Source organism: Engraulis encrasicolus, chromosome 18 (assembly GCF_034702125.1).
Source record: "Engraulis encrasicolus isolate BLACKSEA-1 chromosome 18, IST_EnEncr_1.0, whole genome shotgun sequence".
Classification (NCBI taxonomy): domain Eukaryota; kingdom Metazoa; phylum Chordata; class Actinopteri; order Clupeiformes; family Engraulidae; genus Engraulis; species Engraulis encrasicolus.
Genome location: NC_085874.1, coordinates 3,948,328 through 3,966,247, shown reverse-complemented (window position 1 = coordinate 3,966,247; position 17,920 = coordinate 3,948,328).

Sequence of the window (17,920 nt, the reverse complement as noted above, 5' to 3'; positions counted from 1 at the left end):
AAAATCAGTTTAATTGAGTTTGACTGAAATTTGACTTCATTGCACCTCCTTTATCTTGTGACAAAGCCTTATGGTCAGAAGGTTTCCGGTTTTAGAGATATTGCCATGTCAAAATTTTAAGTAACTGTTGTATCCAACCTAATGCCAAGGCTTTGAAATCATGTTATTTCATTTCATTGTTGGCACAGTTACTGCACTTCGCATTTTTAAGGCAGTACTATGCCTACCTCCTCCAATTTACTTTAACTCTTCCACCCCTCCATCCTTGCTCCTTTCGTACCTCTCTCCATCCCCTCCTCCACTACTTTCCTCTAATTTAAGCCTGTACTTGTCCATCCCTCCATCCTGCTCACTCCATGCCTCTCTCTCCCTCCTCCATCCTCCATCCTCCTCCCTGTGCACTTCCTCTTCCTGTGCTGATGACAGGTTATTACCTCCATTTCTAACAATGAACACTTAAACACTTTAGCTACTGCTCTAGCTACTGCTCCTCATCATCATCATCATTATCTTCCACAAAAATAACAACAAGCAAACCAGACTTAAATACTTTAGCAATAGGGCTGTAGCGATATTGTATCGAACCAAGAAATCGTGATACACAGAGTCACAATACTATATCGTGATACAAGGAGGCAGTATCGTGATACGCCCTTTTAACGTTTTGATACCCATCAGCCCAGAAAACAACCACATGATATGAAGTGATAGTGCTTCCAAGCATCATCATTATTATATAGAAACTTTTTAAAAATTATAAGTAGCCTCTTGTAACCTATTCTACCATCATAGCTTTTATTCATAAAGTTTATAATGTTGGCAAATGTGAAATCGTGAGATGTATCGAACCGTAGGTCATGAATCACGATACAAAGCGAATCGTAAGTTGAGTGTATCATTACAGCCCTATTTAGCAAGCTACTCCTCCTTATCCTTATCGTCACCATCATCATCATCATCACCATCATTGTCCACAACATAATAACAATAACAGCAAACGAAACAACAAACAAACAAGCACACCGACGCAGCCCAGCCCAGCCCCACAGCAGAAGGGCGAGTAAAGAGGGTTAAGGCCCCGGAGTCTGTGCTGTGTCCCCAGCATGCTAGAATGTTCTTGGAGGCGCCGGAGCGTCTCGTTGGCACCGAGCACCGGCAGCAGACTGGAGATGCCCCCAGGGAGGGTAGATGCCAGCGGGGGAGAAGAGAGGAGAGGAGGCACAGGGAGGGTTTCTTTTTTCCTGTGCACACTAGTGGGAGCGCGTGTACAAACACACAAACATACACACACACACACCACACAAATGCACGGAAACAAGACATACACACACACACACACACACACACACGTGTATGTGTTCGCACAGGCGCGCACACACACACACACACACACACACACACAAATGCAGGGAAACAAACATGCACACACGTGTATGTATTCACGCACATGCATGCGCGCACACACATACACATACACACACGCACACACACGCAAACACACGCACACACACACCATCTGACTCCCCCTCCACACAGGACTCTTCCACAGGCTGTCTTCCACCACTTACTATGCAGCACTAATTGGGGAGGATGAGGCTTCCTGCAATGAAGCAGGCCTTCCTCCTCTCCTCTTCTCTTCCTCCTCTTCTCTTCTCTTCCTCCTCTCCTCTTCTCTTCCTCCTCTCCTGCTCTCTTCCTCCTCTTCTCTTCCTCCTCTCCTCTTCTCTTCCTCCTCTCCTGCTCTCTTCCTCCTCTCCTGCTCTCTTCCTCCTCTTCTCTTCCTCCTCTCCTGCTCTCTTCCTCCTCTTCTCTTCCCCACTTTCTCCTCTTCATCTTTTCCTCTTCTCTGCTCCTCAGACTTTTCTTCTCTTCCTCTCCACTTCCTTCTTCTTGCTCTTCTCTTCTCCTCTTTCCCACTTCCCCCCTCTCCTCTTCCACGCTTCCCTTCTTCCTCTTCTTCTCATCTCCACTCCTTTCCTCTCCTCACCTTCTTGCTCTCCTCTTCTCCTCATTTTCCCGTCGTCTTATCCTGTTTTTGCCCAACTTCATGAGGCACACGGTGGTGGGAGAGGGAGAGAGAGAGAGAGAGGGAGAGAGAGAGAGAGAGAGAGGGAGAGAGAGAGAGAGTAAAATACCTAAGTGGAAGCAAGAAATGACAAGACAGATTAGTTAGAGGGAGCAGAAGTAGCGGGTGGTGAGGAGATAGAGGGAAGAGGACCAGACAAGGAAACAGGGGAGGGAGAGATTGTGGCATGAAAACGTATAGAGAAACGCTAGAGAGGCAAAAGTGTTTTGCATATTAAATAAATATACAGTGGGTCTATAAAGATATGGCTACCACAACCCTCATCAAAGCACTGACACACCAGAGCCAGTGCAGATACATAGGCTTCACTTTCATTGTGTAGGAGGAGAACGGGACAGGAGGACCGCTGATTAGACAACACAGAGCTACTTAAAAGGGCTGACATACCGTGCTTTTGTATATACACACACCAGTGACAGCTGGTGATTCTGTGTGGTGCATATCTCACATGCGCGCATACACACACACACACACACACACACACACACACACACACACACACACACACACACACACACACACACACACACACACACACACACACACACACACACACACACACACACACACACACACACACACACACACAAGGTATGTGACTGAAGATAAAAAACACACGCTTGTTTACATAGATGCTCCGTGCAAGGGTTATACTTATGGTATTACACAGCGAGCACATGGGCCCACATTAATGGTCTGACCGACACATGACCCGGTCACCTGACATACGGAGCTGCATGGACACACGAGCGTAAGTGCCATTTGGAAGACTGTAATGGACGAGCAGATGAAGGCACTACGGAAAGGCACAAAGATCAGGTCACACCGAGATCCGTCTTGGACGGTTCTTCTCTATGCCTTAGGGACAAGAGCAGATTGCTTGTAAATGTCCATGGGATTCTCCCACGCAGACCGTTTTTTTTATAAAGACACCTTAAAGTCTGGGGATTTTGCGAGGTAAAAAGAAATAGCATATCCAATACCAGTCAAGTCAAGTCAAGTAGCTTTATTCGTCCCAGCTTGGGCAATTGTTTTGCAGCAGTAGTACACACACATACACAATACATTATAGAGGTACTGTTTTTGTCTTTTTTTTTACCTTGAAGATGTTCCTTGAAATGATTGCATACTCTGCCTTCTGAGGCTATTACATAGTCCTGGAAAGGGATAGTGTTGCAAATGTCAGTGAGAAATGTCAGTAATTTGGAGCTGCAATAGCCTACCACTTCCTGTGGATTTTTACACCAGTCTTGAGGGTGTTGGATGCAACACCTTGGCCATTCGTGAAGGTGGAAAAATAATCACCATGATGCCTGTTTTGGAAAACGGACCTGTGATTTTGACCCAAAATGGTCTGCATAAACACACAGATGATGTTCTGCATAAACACACAATTACGAAACGCTGTTTTAAAGCACTCCAGTTCCATCAAATCTCTTTGTTGTCCCCCAAACACTCTGCACAGTTTCACCTTGAAGCGCTGCAGAAAAAAACATATAATAAATAGAACATTCCATTTAGCGTTTTAGGGGATAGTGGTGCGATCAATTCACAGTAGAGAGCATTGACCTGAAATAAAGTTAGTTTGTGTTGCTTTGACTGCCTGCTCCACTATCAATAGCTGCCCCAATTAGGCACTAAGCTTTTATAGGTGCATACCATCCTCATGGCAGACTGATGCTGCTAAGCCTCTCTCTCTCTCTCTCTCTCTCTCTCTCTCTCTCTCTCTCTCTCTCTCTCTCTCTCTCTCTCTCTCTCTCTCTCTCTCTCTCTCTCTCTCTCTCTCTCTCCATAATTTAGCCTCATTAGCTTTCTACCTGCAGGTGATGGAACGACTCTAATTGAACTAAATGAGGTGTGTTTGTAGGACTGCATACTTTTACCGTGTTTCTCATGTCGTGCCGAGGCTAGACAACAATGTTGCTCATTTGAAAACAAGGCCATGTCCATCTCAATGCCGTAGAGCCAGTAACAAAAATATTGACTCTGATTGATTTTTCCAAATGTGTAGATTTGGCCTAAAAAAGACATGGCTGTTTTTAAGGCTTCCTATGTTATGTTACTTGCTTTTGCACACAGAATCACCACATAATTACACCCATTGTGTGTGTGTGTGTGTGTGTGTGTGTGTGTGTGTGTGTGTGTGTGTGTGTGTGTGTGTGTGTGTGTGTGTGTGTGTGTGTTTTGTGTGTGTGTGCGTGTGCACGTGTGTGTGTGTGTGTGTGTGTCTGTGTCTGTGTCTGTGTGTGTGTGTGTGTGTGTGTGTGTGTGTGTGTGTGTGTGTAGGCATTTTAAATGGTCCATATGGGCCAGTCTGGAAATTACTAGCTAGGAAACACCACATTGGCCCTTTAAAGGCAAAATCTATTGAGAATACAGGCCATTCCCAGGTCAGTACAAAAGGTACACCAGGCCAGACGGCAAAAGCCTGTATTGGGGCTAAACACTCTAAAATCAGGGCCATCCTCTTTGCCATGGTCCATTTGTCAAATTGGCCAGGCCAATGGCAAAATGTACATTTGTGCACATTTTCTCTCTCTCTCTCTCTCTCTCTCTCTCTCTCTCTCTCTCTCTCTCTCTCTCTCTCTCTCTGATTCTGTCACTTTCTGACTCCCTCAGTGTGTTCCGAGGCCCCTGGCATTCTATCAGTTCTGGCATTTTGGGCCGGTTGACAGCATGGCATCCAACAGCACAAGTCTGCCCCGGGAGGCCCGGCCTGAAAAGGAGTCCATGTCCTCTTCGTCCTCCTCTTCTTCTTCTTCATCATCATCTTCGTCCTCCTTTTCCTCCTTATCATCCTTCACATCTTTGTCTCAGAGGACCAGCGACGACTGTCAATCATTCCTGGAGGAAGTAGAGGCAGCGCTAGCGATAGCCCTCCCCTGCAGCAACAGCTGGAGTCCCAGCCACAGCCACAGCCCCAGCCCTGGTCTCGGTTTCCAGGACTCAAATAGCTCCAACAGCAGTAGCAGCAGCAGCAGCTCGGATCTTCTCTCCGACAGCAGCCAATCTTCCGTCACTACTCTGAGAAGAGCCGGGAACGTCCAGCTTTGCCAGCAAGAGCAGTTTGCTTCAGGTGACGTCGTTGGCATCGGTGACATCGGTGGCATTGGTGACATCTGTGCCACCCAGCTGTCAGCCACCAGCTCCTCCAGTACCACGCCTACACCCCCGGCCACCACCTCCTGCAAGGGTACCACAAGCAGTAGCAGCAGTAGTACCACTAGCAGCTGCAGCAGCAGCAGCAACAGCATCAGCATCAGCAGTGACTTACTGACAGACAGCACCGCGTCTTCATTGGGAGCTCTGATCAGAGCCAGCACCATCCAGTTTTGCCAGAAAGCAGCAGAGGCCGAGTACGAGACCAGCACTTTGTTGTCAACGAAGTCGTCTACTGCCACCGTCACCACTCTCCTCAATGACAGCAGTGGCTGTGAAACCTGCAGCAACAGCAGCTGTAGAAGTATCTATCTCTCAGATGGCCCCACCTGCTCTTTGGCCCCCTTGAAAAGAGCCAGTGATAACCAGTTGAGTCTGCAAAGGTCTCCAGATGCTTGCTCCAATGCTCAGTCGTCTGGAAGTATCACCAGTGGCCTAATAACCACTCGCAGCTACAGCACTAGTAGTAACAACAGCAATATTAGCACTAGCAACGGGAGCAAAAGGACACGGGGTCTACTGTCAACCAGAGATAGCTTCTTCATTGCTGCTAATCTCAAAAGAGCAAGCAGCGATCAACTGCACCAACATGGTCCTCCTGATCGCAGTGGCAGGCCTCCGCCCAGCAGGGGTCAGTGTCTGCCTCACTGGTCAGTCACACTGCCCCTGAGGGTGAGAGCTGGGCTGAAGAGGAGGGAGGAGGGCTTGGCACAGGGCGGGCGGGGGAGGGCTTCCGCCATCTGCGCAGCACGTCCCTTTTTGCCACGCCCAAGCACCGCCGCTGCGTCGGTGGGGGCCGCCACTGCGCTGAGCGTGGCCGAGCGCCGCCTGGAGCTAATCATCCAGACCAAGCTGAAGTTCTCCCAGTTCCTGGACGAGGTCACCCAGAGAGTCCTATCTCCCGTGAGCCTGCAGGCGTTCAGTCGAGACACACCCCTCTTGTCACCCACATCCCCAACGTCCCCAATGTCCTCCACCAGCCCGATCGACTCCGCCAGTGCCAGTGCCAGTGCCAGTGCCAGCACTCTGTCACCACCACCACCACCACCATCACCATCACCACAGCCTAGCGACAAAACCTCCACCAATCCGGACCAGAAACACCCAGAGGAGAGTACATCTGAGTGCCCAGATCAGGCGCACAAGACCATGCAAGGCGAGTTGTCGGCCTCCCATGGTCCGAACATCACCAACACCACCACCAACACCACCACCGCCGCCGGGAAGGAGAGGGCCTACCTGGAGACGGACATCGACTGCGTCCGCAAACTGGAGGAGGTGAAGGACGGGGGCAAGGGGAAGATGGAGAGCGTCAGCCCAGCACCACCACCACCACCACAGAAGAAGCAAGACCAGCAGAAGAAGACCAAGATCAAACCCATGATTCTCCTGCCAGAGTGTCACCTCAGGTCCTGGGACCAGGTGGCTCAGAGTTCGTGCCCCAGTACGGGCATGGGAATGGGCATAGGAACGGGCATGACTATGGGCACGGGCCCCATGCAGTGGATGAACTGGGATGAGGGCTTCTACAGAAGCCCCTGCAGGACTACTTCGCTCCCCAGGGGAATCAACATGGTATGCAACCTAGTTTCTCATCTTTTCTTTCTTTCTTTCTTTCTTTCTTTCTTTCTTTCTTTCTTTCTTTCTTTCTTTCTTTTTTCTCTCTTTCTTTCTTTCCTCTCATGCCATCGCCTAATATGGGTGCTAATTAGTTTTCTTTCTTTGTTCTTTTTGTTCCTTTGTTCCTTTTTTCCCACTCTACGCGTCTTTGGTTTTTTATTCTTTTTTTTTCTTTGGGTTTTTTTTTCTCTCTCTGCCCTCGCTCTTTTTTTGTTCTTTAATATAATTCTGCTGCTCTGTTGACATTGAAGGGTTTTTTTTCCACTTTTGTGAAAGAACATGCAACCTTGCATCTTCTCGGGGAGAATATCGAGCAGAGGTGGACTATTGCAGAAGAAGACTCAGAGCCAATCAAACTCAAGAGCTGCTAAATTCTACATATATAGGGCTAAAAATAGACAGGCATGGGAAGTGGAAGTCTGTGGGGGATTTTGCTATTCTTCTTTTGGCAGTGAAAGTGGAAGGGATTAACCAAGTGTGTGTGTGTGTGAGTGTGTTTATGTGTGTGGGTGAGCTATGAATCCTAATGTTGAGGTTGTTGAGATCTAGCTTTTGTGCCTGCGCATGGCTTCCCTGATGTGATTGATTCCTTTTTACATAACTATCAGCAATATTGATTTGCGTTTGCGTTTATCCTTGTGCTGTCCTGGTTCGTCGACAATGAGGGTAGCATTTCCAAGCAAAAAAAAAAATAATCAATATTTAAGATAACGTTTCGGGCCAACAATTTGAATGTGGCCTCACGAGCCCCCTAAAAAATTAGTATAAAAAGCTGCATTAACTACCATGTCATCAAAATAAACCATAGAGTGTCTTTTTACCCCACAGTGTTATTCTTCACCCCTTCCACAATACAATCAGACTCGTCATGATTGTAAATGAGTCGCGTGAATTATCACGCTTAGAAAAGACAAAACGCTTCCACGTTAATTTGTTGTCTGATTAAAATGCTCACTCTCCCTGCCGTCACCTTAGCAACTGCTTGGGGGAGAGAAAAAAAAGACGTGTGGGCGGTGAGGGGGCTGAAATGTTTGTGTGTGTGTGTGCCTGTATGTGCACAATGTGTGTGTGTGTGTGTGTGTGTGTGTGTGTGTGTGTGTGTGTGTGTGTGTGTGTGTGTGTGTGTGTGTGTGTGTGTGTGTGTGTGTGTGTGTGTGTGTATGAGTGCATGTGTGCTGTGTGTGTGTGTGTGTGTGTGTGTGTGTGTGCATGTGTATATGACTGCATGTGTGCTGTGTGTGTGTGTGTGTGTGTGTGGGGGGGGGGGGGGGTAGAGTGAGTGGGTGTGTTACCTCTTCATTCCTGTTTGAAAGGTTGTATTGGGGCGCTGATTTGATTCGTGACTCCTGCAGGTCTCCGCTACCTCTGCAATCTTCAAATTACCACCACAGGCTCCATGCACACCACCAGTGCTTGACACTAACTTTTTCGCTTACCAGCCATTTTGGCTAGTGGTTTTCCTGACTCACTAGCCATTGGGCCTTTTCACTAGCCATAAATTTCTTAGCCATCATAGCAGCTTTAATTAATTATATAATAGGCTGTAGGCCCTAATAATGTAATGTAGGCTAATATAATATAATATAGGCCTAATATAATATAATATAATATAATATATAATATAATATAATATAATATAATATAATATAATATAATATAATATAATATAATATAATATAATATAATATAATATAATATAATATAATATAGGGCAATTAGAATTGTTAGGCCTATTAACTGGTCCATGCATGCATACTATGCAAAGAACAGATTTACTGATCTGAGGAATGGCATAGCCTAGCCTATATTTAGGCTACCATGCAGAAACACCAAGCACAGTGTTGTGGAAGGGCACAAATGTAAGCTACACGAGAGCAAAATATTTTCGTCTTTAATCTGGAGGGACTTCTTCATATCATATAGGCCTATCTGTGGAGGTCGCCGTCCAAATTCATGCGCAAAGTAGATAGGCCTAGCCTAAAGTCATTGCCAAGTTGGCCGGTCCTCGGACATGGATGTGGAATAACACCTCTTCTGGGATATTTGCTCATAAAAGTATCCACTAGAAAGCACACACAGATGCTGTAACTACAGAAGGGGCTACGACTTCCTTTCATTCCGTTTAATAGTGAGTTGTAAAATACAAACGGGCGAGACGGGCACCTGCGAAGGGACATGCAATGGGATGCTTTTGTGCAGTCTGAAAGGCTACTAGGCTACTGCGCGTTTTTTTTAAGAACGGTTTGACAGTCGGGAACAACAGCACAAGAAACATGGAGGAATATTAAGGTATGAAGACACAGGCAAATCAGAAAATAATTTAAACCAAACATTATTAATGCCGCATGTGTCCTTGTCTTATCACTGCGCTAATGAGACTTTCACAAGAGTAAGACAGACTGACATGTTTTCCTCTCGCTTTGGTCATTTTAATGACCACTACTACTAAGTATTGTAGTAATGACAGATCGCAAAACAGGTCAGTTGAGATGAACTTCGCTACGTTATTTTCACGTGAAGGTTTCCAGTGACATTTCGAAGCGCACGCTGATGTCCCAATGGCTCTGGTCCCGGTAGCTCGCTGTCACTCCTCTTCACAAGACTAGCTCTAGGCCTATCAGATTCCTGGCTTGCGTGAGACACAGGTGACACGTGACACAGGTGCTTCATGGGTATTGTAGGCTCGCGAAATAGCATTGTATTGCTTTTGCAGCAAAGACGGTCCGAAGAAAAAAAACTACAAAATGCGGTGCCTCATCATTCAGAATAGTAACGGACCCGCCAGAATGGCTAGTGAACCTTCGGTATCTACTAGCCAACGCCGACTTTCACCCGCATTTGGCTACCTGGCGTGTGTTAGTGTTAAGCCCTGCACACCACACCACACCACACCAACCTTGCAGCACATATCGATTTCCACTCTAGTCTATAATCTATATTTTGCATTCTCTTCCACTCTATTCTATTGCGTCATACGTTCAATATCAATTTATGCATCATTAATTACCGTGCTCATTATCCATGAATAGTTGAATGTTTTATTGCGTAAAATTGTGTAATCCTGCACCAGTATTGAAAAATGCAAGTGATCTGCCATTATTATGTACATAGTCTACTGTATATACAGTATGGTCCTCTATGTGGTTTATCTATCACAGTAGACTATGGCACAGTAGAATATAAAAATATATGTTTAAAAATATAATGTAATATTCATTATGATTTCTGAAAAAAAAAGATTGCCCTCAGGAGACATTGAGATCGAACAGATTTTATTCCCATTGATGAAATCATCCAACAGCATGTGGGCTACATGAATCAATGAACAGATCAAAAGGATCGGATGGTCTATTCTTAGCACAAGTAGACATCGGTCTCCAGTGCATTGAAGAACTTTATATGGAAATACTCATCTGCGTTGCGAGCAGGCTGGCCATACCTCTCAATTGAAAATTGAATTTTACAATTACAGTGATGCATAGTCCCACGATAGTTCTTTTGCGGGCTGAATGCAGCCTTGACAATGGCCGTCTCCATTGATGAGCCCGTTGTTCTCCATTCATAACTAACAAGGCAGATATACATTACTTTGATCTTGTGGGGGAGGAGAGCGGGAGAGGCTGAGAACAATACCACCGCCATGTAGCTATTTTTAGACATGCAGCTGCAAGCAACATCATGCTGTTGGGTAGACAAGTATGAATGTGATATATCCAAGGCGTTGGGTCCTAAATTTAGGAGGAGGGGGAAAGGTTAGGGGCAGTGAAACAGATAGGGGGGGGAGAGAGGAAAGTGAATGAGGGAATTGAAGAGGGGAGGGGGGAAAAGGGGAGTTTCTCAGGAGAGGGAAAAAGGGAAAGGAGGAGGGGAGAGGGGGAGAGGAGGGGAGAGGGAGAGGAGAGGGGAGCGAGGGGAGAGGGGGGAGGAGAGGAGAGGGAGAAGGGATAGGGTGGAAGAGGGAGAGAGGGGGGGGTGGAAAAGTGGGAGGAGGGGAGGAGAGGGTATAGAGAAGGGGGAGGAAGAGGGGAGAGGAGGCGGATGGGGGGGAAGGGGGGAAAAAGTAAGGTTGGGAGATGGGGACCTGAGGGGAAGAAAAAACAACAAAAAAAAAAAAAAAGGGGAAAACCCCAGATATAAGAAATTCAACAAAGCCAGAGACATTGGGGGTATGGAACAACACAAGACAACCCGGAGAAAACGGAACCAACACGCGGGAAAGACGAGACGGAGCGAAGGGAAGAACAGAAAAGTCCCCACACACAGAACGAAAAAAAAAAAAAAGGGAAGGGAAAACGAAGGGAAATCCATGCAACAGGGAAAAAGTTTTGCCGGGGACCTGGGGTGCAGGACTGATTTTTTCCGGGATTGGAAATTTTCCCAAGCCCCTTTTTTTTTAAAAAAATCCTTTTTTTTTTTTATTTTTGGGGGGGGGGGCTTTTTTCCCCAAAATTTTTCCTTCTTTCCCCCCCCCCCCTTTTTTCCCCCCCCTTTTTTCCCCTTTTGTGGGGGGTGTCGTCCTTTTTTTTTGTCCCTTCCCCCTTGACTGGGAAATCTTTCTTGGGGTTTGCCCGTTTGAAAAAATAAACCCGCGGGGGATGAGAATCGCCAGGGGGAAATAAAAAAACAAAAACAAAAAAACTAAATACGGGGACAATAACAACAAAGTAGGAAGAACAGACGAGGAGAAGAAAAAAAGGAGAAGATCCCAAAAAGGGGGTAGGAAAAGGGGGTTTTTAATTAAACCAAAAAAAAAACCACGAAATAAATTTCCCCAAAAGACCCAAAAACCCCTTTTACATAGGGAAAAAAGGAAAGAAAAGACGACAGAAATGCAGGGAAAGGGGAAAGGGCCTGGTATAGGGGAGGCAAGAGGGAAAAGGGATAGATGTGGCGGGGGCCCTTTATAAGGGGGGGTAAGGGAGGGGCAGAAAGGAAGGCGGTTAAAAACCACCCCCTTCCCATATGTCCAAATTTACCCCTTTTATCTAAACCCCCCAAGGTATTCCCCCCTTTTGCTTTTGAAAATTTTTTTTCCCTTTTTTGAATATTTTTGTTTCCCTTCCCCCTTTTTTTTTACAAAAGAAGAAGGGGACCCTGGAGGATGGGGGGAGTGTGGGAGGGTGGTGGGGGGGGAGGTAGGGGGGGTGTGAGGGGAGGGGAGGGGGGAGTGAGGGGTTGGTTGGATGGGGTGTGGGGGAGGGGTGCGTGGAGGGAGGTTTGGTGTGGGTGGGGAGGGGAGTGGGGGTGGTGGTGGGAAAGGGGGGAGTAGTGTGGGTGTGAGAAGAGGGAAGAGAGAATAAGAGGAAAGGAGGAGAGGAGAGAGATTTGAAGGGGAGGGAAAAGAGGGGAGAGAGAGAGGGAGAGAGAGAGAGAGAGAGAGAGAAGAGAGAGGGAGGAGAGAGAAAGCAGGAGGAAAACGAGGGGAAAAGGGGGGAAAGAGAAAAGGGGGTGGGGAGGGGGAAAGTGATGGAGCGTGTTGAGATGTTGGAGAGTGAGGGTAGGAGGGAGTTGGACAATGAAAGTGTGTCTTTTTTTTTTTTTTTTGTTCTTTTGTCTCCACTTTTTTTTAAAAATCCAGAAGAGGATGAAAAAAGGTAGGGAACTTCTCCCTCCCTTTTCCCCCCTAAAAAATTTTGGGGGGGGGGGGGGAAAAAAAAAAAAAAAATGAAAAAAAAAAAAAATAAAAAAGGGGGGGGGGTTTTTTAAAAAAATTTTCTTGGGCCCCTGGGGTTTTGGGTTGTTGTGTTTTGTCGGGGGGTTTGTTGTTGTTGTTGTGTGTGTGTGTGGTGTGTGTGTGTGTCTGGTGTGTGTGTGTGGCTGTCTGTGTGTGTGTGTGTGTGTGTGTGTGTGTGTGTGCATGTGTGTGTGCATGTGTGTTTGCGTGTGTGTGTGTGTGTGTGTGTGCGTGCATGTGTGTTTGCGTGTGTGTGTGTGCATGTGTGTGCAGAAAGAGTGTGACAGCCAAAGACAGAAATCTTAAGAGAAACACAGAGAGAGAGAGAGAGAGAGAGAGAGAGAGAGAGAGAGAGAGAGAGAGAGAGAGAGAGAGAGAGAGAGAGAGAGAGAGAGAGAGAAAGCAAGGTAGAGAAAACCAGACGGAGAGAGGAGAAAGCAGTAAGGTAGCGGTGGTGGAGTGTTTTTATGTGTTTGTGCATGCTGTGCTTCCGATTCTGCCTCTGCTCCGGACTGCAGTGAGGTTAGCACAGCTCCTGCTCTCTGACTCATCCATTGCAATAACGCTGCTCGCTCTCTCTCTCTCTCTCTCTCTCTCTCTCTCTCTCTCTCTCTCTCTCTCTCTCTCTCTCTCTGTCTCTCTCTCTCTCTGTCTCTCTCTCCATCTCTTTCTCTCTCTCTCTCTCCCTCCCAGCTCTCAGAAGAGGACCTGCACAATATAAGGTAGGCAACTCTCTCTCTCTCTCTCTCTCTCTCTCTCTCTCTCCTCCCCCCTCTCTCTAACTCTCTCTCTCTCCCCTGCTCTCTTTCTCTTTCCTACTCTCTCTCTCTCTCTCTCTCTCTCTCTCTCTCTCTGACCACATGATTATACCTGCCCCCATCTCCTCTACTCTCTTTTTCTCACTTTCTTCTACTCCTGCTGTCCCCTTCGCTCTCTCATTCTCTCACTCTTACCTCTGTTCTCCTGTTTCCCCTTTCTCCCTCTCTCCCTCTCTCTTCCTCTCTACCTCTCCTTTTCTCCACTCCCCTTCTCCTTCCCCGCTCACTCTCTCACGCTCGCTGCCTTCTCTCTCTCTCTCTCTCTCTCTCTCTCTCACTCTCTCTCTCTCCCTCCCTCTCTCTCCCCCGCTCTCATTCTCCGGTTGCATAGACCTGATCCTCCCATAGCCAACCTTTCTCTTTCTGTCCCCACCTCCTTTTCCTGCATCCCTAGTTTACTCCACCTCTCCATCTCTCTCTGTCACACTCTCTCTCTCTCTCTCTATCAGACACTCTCGCTCTGTCTCCCTCCCTCGCTGTCTTCATCCCCTCCCTCCCTGCCTCCCTCTCACTCTCTCTCTCTCTCTCTCTCACTCTCTCTCTCTCTCAATTACTGGAGGGTGTTCTCAATGCTTATCAAAGCTGTTTAAGCCAGCGAGCATCGCATAGGGGCTTTCTCCACTGCGAGGAGCGGAGAGCGAAGGGGAAAGAAGAAGAGGAGAGGAGAAGAGAAGAGAGGAGAGGAGAGAGGGATCGGGATTACGCTGTCGACCGGGTCTCCAGCCCCCCTGAAAATGAGGTTTTTGAGGCAAGAAAGGTAGACAGCCAACAGGCATTTCCTGCTAGGAATGGATGTGGAACTTGGACTTGATGTGTTGCCTGGTGTTACTGTGCCGGTGGTGTTGTTTTTCTTTCTTGTGTTGCGTCTGTTTTTGTGTGAATGCGTACGTGTCTGCGAGTGTGCACGCGTGTTTTCGCCTTTTCTTTGCATGGGTGTTGAATGGCTTTGAAGTGTGTGTGTGTGTGTGTGTGTGTGTGTGTGTGTGTGTGTGTGTGTGTGTGTGTGTGTGTGTGTGTGTGTGTGTGTGTGTGTGTGTGTGTGTGTGTGTGTGTGTGTGTGTGTGTTTGCGGGCACGTTTGCGCGCGTGTGTGTGTCAGTGATGAACATGTGCTGATTTGTGCATGTTTCAGTGCATCAGTGTGTGGCATCATCAGAACTGGCTGTTGAAACGGATTGCTGTGGTGGGCTATCTTGTGATGGATGAGAATGGTGGGGGGTGGAGGGTGGGGGTGGGGTTGGTGGAGCTGTGAAACTGTAAATGCAATGTTTCTGAGCTTAAGTCTCTCTCCTCTCTCCTCTCTCCTTTTTATTTCTTTCTTTTCCCCTTTCATTTGTTTGTATGCCTCGATGGCTGTGAGTTGATATCGCCTTCCTGTCTAAGGTCTGAGTCACCCCATGGAGAGAGAAGGTACAGAATAAAATATGAAGTTGCGCATGTATATCACATCTCGTCGAAATCCTGGAGACATGCAGAGAGCGGGTACAAGAAAGACACAAAACAAGCACATATAAGACAGATGTGATGTAGCAGGTGTGTTGTCGACTTCTATACTTACTGAAAAGAGGGGTGTAATTTTGCACCATCTTTCCACGCAAGTGTTTTCATGTACTGCTTTTAAAACACACCATCGTTCCGCGTGACAGTCTTGTTTTCTTTTTTTTTAGGGGGGGGGGGTGTTACATTTTACATTTTATTCAACATTTGCGACTCTTTGACTCCCGTGTTGAGGGGCAAGGCGATCCAGATCTGATCTGATCCGATTGCGCATGTTATTATTTCCCCCAGCGCCTCCCCTCCCGTCAGTGGGGGATTTCCCCTCTCCGGGTGTCATGCTGCTGCCGCGGCTCATTCATAGCCTTGCAAGGGCTGTCACTTCAAAGCAAAGGCACCAGGCACTATAGGCACCAGGCAGCACTGCCTCTCTCATTCCAACCCTGCCCCTCTCTACCATATAGCAGATGGAGGGAGAGAGATGGAGAGAGAGAGGGAGATGGAGGGAAGACAGATGGAGATATAGAAGGGGGACGAGAGAGGAGAGATGAATGTGAGGGATGGACGAAGAGGCAAACAGTGTGTGTGTGTGAGAGAGAGAGAGAGAGCGAGAGAGAGAGAGAGAGAGAGAGAGAGAGAGAGAGAGAGAGAGAGAGAGAGAGAGAGAGAGAGAGAGAGAGAGAGAGAGAGAGAGAGAGAGAGAGATGCAGAGAGCTGTTAGGGGAAAATAAGAGAGAAAGGGGAACGCGAGAGGAAGACTGGGAAGAAGAGACAGATAAATAAAGAGAAGAGAGAGCGAGAGAGAGAAATGCATGGGGAAAGGAGAGAGTAAGGGGAAACTGAGAGAGAGACATGGCAAAAGAGAGATAACAAAAGAAAGGGAAGCATGATAGAGGGAGAGAAAGAAAGTGGAGAGAGTGGAGAGAGAGAAAGAGGAGGAGAGCAAGAGAGAGAGAGAGAGAGAGAGAGAGAGAGAGAGAGAGAGAAGGAGAGAAAGAGAGAGAAGGTATTGAGGCCGATTTTTCCGTAATGGCTTACCTTCCCTCTGATTTAGCACCCCTGGGTGTCATTGTCATGGCGATGTGACGGTTTGTCAACAAGCACACGAGCTATTAACCTCCAGCAGCCCACCAGGGGTGGCTAAGCGCTCACACAGGTCATTTGGAAATCATGGCCACTGATCTGCTACTTGCGTTTCACTTCTCAACATCAAAGAGCAGACGCAAGAAAAAAAACACTTTGAGACCAAGCACACACACCAGCAAATTTGAAAATGATGGCTATTATGCTTTACTTACCGCTGGACACTTCTAAACATCACAACACAGAGTATTTGCAAATCATGCTGCTGCGAAACCAAAGAGTGGGCAAACAAAAGCATTGATACGACACTGCATGTTGAGGCATCCAATTGGAGGAATCGGAAATTATGCGCACTGCTTTGCCACTTTCATGAACTAGCAGAACATAATGACAAGTTATAACATAATAATATAACACAGTAACAGAACATAATAGAGCAAACAAAAAACAACAGAAAATGTTGAGGGGTTGGGGTATAGGAGGACGTGGTGATGGTGGGCATGGTGATTAGAGATGCACAGGATCCAAGATCCGGTTCCGGATCCGGCAGGATAATAGGGTTTTTCACAGGATCCGGATCCGGTTCCAGGATCCAGGATCCGGTAGCCGAGGCTTTTCAGTCAAAATAGTTTGAGACAACGTGATAAAAAGGGCACACGTGTGTGAGTTGGCTATGTATTTCAACAGTTTCGTAGGATCCGGTATCCGGTTCCGGATCAGGCAGGATCTTAAGCAGTGGATCCGGTATCCGGCAGGATCCTAAAAATCAGGATCCGGTGCATCTCTAATGGTGATAAAAAAGAGGTCCAAAAAATGGGTTCGTTAACCGAATACAAATACATCTCTTCTTAGCAGCTTCTGTAGTCTCATTATAGTTCATTTGTTGAAAGATCATGGTATTGCTGAGAGCTGCAGTTCTCTTCCCATTTTACAGCTTTTGGGCGGATGCCTGGCCTGGTCCTCGCATCGAACTGCTTTCCAGAACCCAGGAAATAATTTATATTATCTTTGGGTTTTAATTGAATCATAATTTTATCTTAGCAACAAAGGCTAGCCCTGGCCCTTTTATGCCGTGTCACCAAAGCCACATGATTTGAGCCCTTCGGGTGTGGTGGTAAAAAGAGGGGCCAACACATGATTCATTTCTTATCCTTGACCCTCCATCTCTGAAGGTTTTTTTTTTTGAAGAGTCTGTAATTGTAAAATCAAAGCACATTCCACTTCAGATTGGATGTCAGCAATAAAGGAAGAAAAAAGACTAGGGAGGGGTGGAGGGGTGAGGAAAGATAGGCAGAGCATGTATCAGCAGCCTTGCTGTCTGTGAGAGATGTATTGTTCCCCTCCAGGCTGGTTTTAGCAAAGACTCTTAATTAGCATAGATCCATCTATATCGCTCAAGGCTTTCAAGCCGACGTCGTTAGTCAGTCGGATGGTCTGTACTTCCAGCGTGGACTCAGGTGTTGATGTTCCCAAAAAGATGAGAGTTACAGTTATGATGTTTTACACAGTTGTAGATCATGGAGGGTAGTAACACGACTTCAGAACTGCCTTGTCACTTGTTGCAAGTTGATGAACCGCTGACACAATTTCCCAGAAATTCAGCTAGCAAGTAGTAACGTCATTTAGGTATAGTTCCAGAAATACGGTATGCCAGAGCTACCATATTTCTCAGCAAAAGAAAACTATTAATATGTGGAAAAGGGAAAAAAATCCTTCGTTTGGCCATCATCTCTTTGTATGCTCTCTAGTATTTAGGCTCCGTTCACTTATCCAGTAGGAGGGTCTGGGCAGAAGATGCGATGGGAGACTGTTGTGGTGTGGATTCTGCTCTTGTGGTTGCTGAGAAGAATGGTTAGGTAGGGGAAAAAGAAAAGTACAGATGTACAATAAGGTTCTGGGTCTTCTAATGGCTGTGCTAGAGGTTAGAGAGTGTGTCAATATTGCTTACCGTAGATTCTGGGATTCTCTGGGTATGGTGTGACAGGGT